Consider the following 6,377-nt stretch of genomic DNA (forward strand, 5'->3'; position numbering starts at 1 on the left):
GGATACGAACAGGAGGAATTTACGCAGCTCATTTACACACTTTTCCTGAAGATAGAAGAGTTTGTTGAATCTGACGTGACATGTTCGTACGAACCCTTCGTACGAACAAAAGTAAGAGAAATTTAGGATAAGAATACGAACATGTTCTTGCATGAGGCTCATTGTCCTGTTAGAACACCCAACTGGGTCCAAGACTCCATTTCAAGCAGCTGATTTCAAGTGAAGTTGAAGATTTTGGAGATAATTTTTCTTTATCGTGTGTATAACGCACCACTATCGTAACATGGTGCTACCACTGCCATGCTTGACAGTTATAGAGTTTGAAAACCTCGCGCTCACTCCTTCAAACAAATGTCTTTTCATTGTGACTAAGCCTAATCTTTTATCTCCTCTGACTAATTTTCAGCTCATAGCAGGCTTGAGACTTGATTGTTAGTTCTAACACTTTTCTTATCTGACACAAATGACCTTAATAAACTGATATGACATGTTTGTGGGCTGGAGGTGACATATTTTTTCTGACGTAATGCCGAGTCATAAGGCTCGGCATCGTGATTAACACCTAATAACTGCTGTAAGCACGGTGTTTTGTTGATTACAACATGGCCCAGAATTTTCCACTTGTTATGCTTTTATTTCAGAATTGAAACAAAGGCGGAGTGGAACGTTAACTCTAAAACCATGGCCCATTCCAACGTTCTAACCCTGCTACTGTTTAACAGAGAAGATAAAAAGTCCATGAACTGAGGCCTCTGCTATTGTTACCATCTAATGAGCTCCCACATGCCTAATCAAACTTATCAGTAGATCAGTAGAATCACCATCAGTGCCGTGGATGAGCCAAATAAATGTTAGCAATGGTTCTTAACCTTTAATATACAGTTAAGTAGAGAAATTACTGAGAGTAGTATGAGTTTACTGTAGAACATGTCAAACTCAAGACCTGCAGACCAAATCTGGACTCGTTACCATTTTATCTGGAACCAAAAGTTAATACTTTAAATGTGAAATAGTTTTATGGTTTCTCTGTATTTAGTGCATTCTTCTCATTACAGCGGGCTAAATATAAATTCAAGAAAATTAAATTTTCCGTAATTTTTGATTTTGGTGTGGAAAGCTCAATAGAGAATCGACTGACTTTGAAGTCTAATCAATGGATTTTTAGAGGTTATTTTACATGATTTGCTGGATTGTGGTAAAATGTATCTCTAAGAAATAATAAATGAAACAGTTGTTGATAAAAATTCAGGCACAAAAAATGAATAACATTATGTTAGGTTTAGTTTATACTGTCTTTCTAAATGTAATTTTTTCTTTATCTGTTTGCTTAGTTCTAAATTTAACAAAAATAATTGTGAAAAAGTTTATTTGTTTGACACCCCTGTTGTAGAAGATAAAACTAAACCATTAAAGCTAAAAGAAGCAGAACAATAACTAAAAGCTAAAATACGTAAAAGGCTGGTAAAAAACATTAAAAGACTGGCTAAGAGCTAAAATGCTAGCTTATAAATAAATGTAGCAAAACAATGGCTAAACACAAACGGTAGCAACATGTAAGAAAAAGTAAGAAGGTAAGAAAAAAATAAAACTAAGTAGCAGAATGCTAGCTAAAAGTTAAAGGAGAGCAAAAAGAGAAAATGGAGCAATTATTTTGAAAAAATAACTGAACTCTGTTTTTGGAGAAATGACTAATTCCAGTGGTGGGCACAGTTCCCCTAAAGCACTAAAGCACTAATAGGGGAACTAATTTCCTGATTAGTGCTTTAGGGCTTTTGCTAATTTTAGAATTTATTAGTGGAGTAGCACTTGCTAAATTTGGAAGCACTAACTGAGGTCTTTAAATGTTATTGATCAACATTATTGTTAACAGCTGACAGTAAAAGATGTTACACATTTTGTTCATATGTGTGTCACTTATCCACCAGGTGACAATATATTGACAATATATGAACTCTAATACAGCTGTGGAATGTCAATGAGAAGTCTTAAGAGAGCAACATGACAATATGTGACTCATGTTGTCTGTTGAAGAATGTTCATGGGTTGACTGGGTTATTTTAGTACTTTAGAAGCAACTTTTGCTACATTTTTCAGTGCATTTAGTGCTTTAGAATTTGGGTACCTAAATAATTGAGTTAGTGCTTTAAGGCCAGTGGAACAAATTTTTAGATTAGTGCTGCCCACCACTGGCTAATTCAATGTTATATTTGGGGACAAGATTTGCGATTGTCAAAACCAAAGGTCACAGCAACCATCAACTGAATAAGCTAAACCTTTTGATGTAAGGACGGCTGGAATATCATAAAGAAATTAGATTGAAAAAAAAAGATGTGTTAAAAAGAAAAAAAAACAGAATGAACAAAGGCCAACATCATTATGTCAGCCAACTCTTTTGTTGCAGCTTCACAGACAGAAACATTAAAGTAGTTGCCACCGCAGCACACAGTGTCTTGGACTGAGGATAGGGTGAGTCTAACAGACTGGGATTCTGAGAAATGAGCATGGGTGTAATCTGCCTGCTGTTGCAACACTTTAGGGTCTTTGTTGTGACTTATGTGATTGACTTACTTCCATAAAAGCTGATATGAGGCGACGCATCTTCAAGATAAAAAGGACACATTTTTTGAAATTGTGGTGCCAAAGCTATGATCATGAGAAAGAAGATACAATAAAGATACAATCTACTGAGCTTATCTTCCATGAGGTGGATAACACAGCTTGTGAGAACAGCTGTATCAGCTGTGTTACTGTATCCACCAGAAGATTTTTGAAGGATTACTTAAATGTTTAAACCTAGAAATATGGATTACGCTCCACTATTTAATGTGATTTTAGATTTTTTTGTGTGTTTGTAGAGTGTAACCATAACAGACCTTTTGTTGCTCATGCTGCTAATCATGAAACAATCTTGGACTGATATTCAAGTTGTTTCCCCATTTTTAAAGTACTTGAAATKTTTTATTCTTTCCCCATCAATTATAAATGCATTTTCTCTTAAAATAACAGGTCAGGCATATTAACGAGGACTGTAAATTTACGATAAATATTATTAATAAGTCATCATAGGAAGTGTAGGACTTTGTTTTTTTTAAACAAAAGACTATGTTTTGTACAACAGTGGTGTGGGAAAATATCGTAATGATAAAGATATTTACCTGGGTCATCTAAAATGTGCAGTGTATTGTGTTTGTCCAACACACCTTAGCAACACRTTTTGAAGTTGTTCCAAATGGCATCTTTGTGACTCCTCAAAAAAGGCTGTGGGGGGTCTAAACTCTGTACTTTCCAGAAGTGGTCGTGACTTAAAGTGCCTGTGACATTTTTTGTAATAAATATGAATGCATTTTTAAGGCTCTGTAACACTAGACAACTTATGCCAAYTTGTGAACATTTTAAAAACATCTACATTGAAGATGGAATTGAAAAAATCAAAAGGAAGCTTTATTTCACCGTGTACATAATGTAATTTTAACAAATGTATCAAATATATGACTTTTACTAGCAATTTAGACATAAAAATGTTTCATAAGTTGGCAGAAGTTATCTACTGTGACAGTGTCTTTAGAAAGATAACATCAATAATGTATAACAAAAAAATGACACTGCTGAGATGAACAGTTGTTGAGATATTTACATAAAGTGATGACAAAGGGGAATGTCTGCGAGTGAACAGAACATGGCTACAATGATTAACAACAGACTGTAGAAGAATCCGATGTTTTATTTTGAGTCCCTATCAGGAGATGAAGAAGTCAGAGTTCAAAGAATAGTTCAATAAACAAAGATCAGAGAGTTCACGTTTCTTAATGAGTTCCACTTCCAGGTCCCTTCCTGTTTCAAAGACAAGTGCTGTCTAAATTCAGGAGTTCCATCCATAGATATACATCTAAAGGCTATTTAAGTCATAGCGGAGTCTCCAGCGTCCTCACACGCCGGCCAACTTAAGATGGTTAAGCAACACTAGCTGTAGCTGTGGTAAATGCATTGAGGTGAGCTCAGTTGGTAGAGCTGATGCCTCTTCGCAAGAAGGTTGCCGGTTCAAATCCCGCCCCTGGGACCTTTCTGGGTAGAATTTGCATGTTTTCTCCGTGCATGAGTGGGTTCTCTCTGGGTACTCCGGCTTCCTCCCACAGACTAAAAACATGACTATTAGGTTAATTGATAACTCTAAATTGTCCCTAGGTGAGAGTGAATGGTTGTTTGTCTCATTTGTCTGTGTGTGTCCCTGTGATGGACTTGCAACCTGCCCARGGTGTACCCCACCCCTCGCACCGTGATTGCTGGATATGGGCACCAGTGACCCCTGTGACCCTGAAAGAATAAGCGTGTACAGAAGATGGATGTTGATTTTGGTGTACCACCACTGGTTTTTCAGTGCCCCCCCCCCCCCATGGCCCCCCTGAAAAAATTTTCTGCGGGCACCACTGATGAACTCATCTGCAGACTGGACTGAAGTGGCCCGTGGGCCGTCACTTGAATAGCTCTGATYTAAGGAATTAAAAGAACAAACTTTGATTTAATAGAACTGTTTGAATCTGCATGATGGCAAAAAACAAGCGCTGCATACTCAGAGGGATCAGCAGGACAGAGTACAATGAAAACCCTTCTGTAGCAGTAGGTCCTAACAGGAACAAAAGACTCTCAAATTATGAGAAGACTGGCAAGTTAGAGGTTCAGTACTTCTTGATGAGGCCTCAGCCCATACAGGGCCAGGTTAAAAAAGCGTAATCTCTGTGAAAAAGGAAACAAATAGGATGAACAGTCGATCATCTGCAGAGAAACAAAAGTCATGCTGACATCTACAGGTCAGAGCAGAACAGCAGCAGGTGGAGAAGGTTCAGTCCTKAAGCAGAACATTTGCCTGTTTGTTGTGTTTTGATCTTTTATGAACTCAGTTTTTTATCAGCTGGTTGTGAATTAGTGATTCATTTTTCAATGTAAAAGCACAAAGTTAGAAAAAAAGATTGTTTTTCTTTCATACAATGACATGTTGAAACAACTCCTTTATTGCATGGTAAAGGTTCTAGTTAACATCCAACTTACATATGGGGCGGCTGTGGCAGAGTGGTTCCAGTCGTCCTGGAACCGGTAGGTTGTCAGTTCAATCCTCCGTTCCAGCTGTCTCAGTAGTTGGGCAAGACACTTCACCCCTAAAGCCTCTAATGTGTGTCCCATCAGTGTATGAAWGTGATTGGCACTAATAAGTCTCTATAGATTAATTTGTACATGTTAGCTTTGTAGAGACCCAATAGAGTGTTGTGTGAATGGGTAAACGAGGACACAGATTGTAGTTGAAGCATTTTGAGTATCCTGGTTGGATATAAAGGCACTATACAAGTACAGTCCATTTACAGAAATCCTCTACTTTTGCTCTGAAAGTTTTATTTTATAAAGAAACTTTTTTATTTGTGCATGCAAAAACATGAATGTTTCTGAAGACCTTACCAGGCCACACGAAGTTTGATCTTGCTTCACTCAACCTCAGTCCACTCAGGACTTCCTTTGTTGACAATTTCCTTTCCTGAGTAGACCAGAAGATAACCCCTTTATTCCAGCAAGGTGACACTAAGCAAGACTAAACACTGCACCTTAGTGACACCAGACCTGCATTTAGTCTCTTTCATTGCATCATGTTGTGACAGAACCTCCCCGCTAGATGAAGACAAGAACACACACAGAACTCAGCCCACACCAGCGCGGTGCTGTCAGCACAATGTTCTGCCTAAACCAGGAGGAGMCAGAGCCTGGCTCATTTAGGTGAAACTTTATCAATAGAAATATGAAGAACTTTCTTGTAATCTTTTAGATTTTACAGTACATTCTGCCAAACGTCATTTGTATTGTTGAATGTGTTAATGAGTCTTGTTAAATAATTAATTTTGAAACTCCTTCTGTTCTTTTAAAAATGATTATCTAGTGAGAGAAGGAGTTCATATTAGTTTTTATGCTAAATGACCACAATCTGAAAGAAACTTAWCAATACAGAAATGCTCCATCACTGGGAAAAAACAAAACAAAACATAATTTTAGGTTTTTACAAAACAGACATTTTTATCCATCAAGTTCTTTGTGTTTGATTTGTGTATACTGTAACTATACATAAACTGGTAAGTAGGTGATGATAGAAACATGAAGTGACTTTCAAAGCAAAACCAACAACAATAGAAATGTCCTAGAGGTAACTTATTAACAATTAAAGGCACATTGTGTAGGATTTGTTGTTTTCAGCGACATCTAGTGGTTGAGTGGTTGAATCATCCTCCCTGGTCCTCCCCCCACCCCCACCCCCTGCTTCCAAATGCAAAGGAGTTGCCACGGTGTCTCTCAGGTGTCAAAAACCTTTGATAATTCGCGATGTCTACCAGCAGCTTCAGGGC

The sequence above is a fragment of the Austrofundulus limnaeus genome, unplaced genomic scaffold (genome assembly GCF_001266775.1).
Source record: "Austrofundulus limnaeus strain Quisiro unplaced genomic scaffold, Austrofundulus_limnaeus-1.0 Scaffold241, whole genome shotgun sequence".
In the NCBI taxonomy this organism is placed as follows: Eukaryota; Metazoa; Chordata; class Actinopteri; order Cyprinodontiformes; family Rivulidae; genus Austrofundulus; species Austrofundulus limnaeus.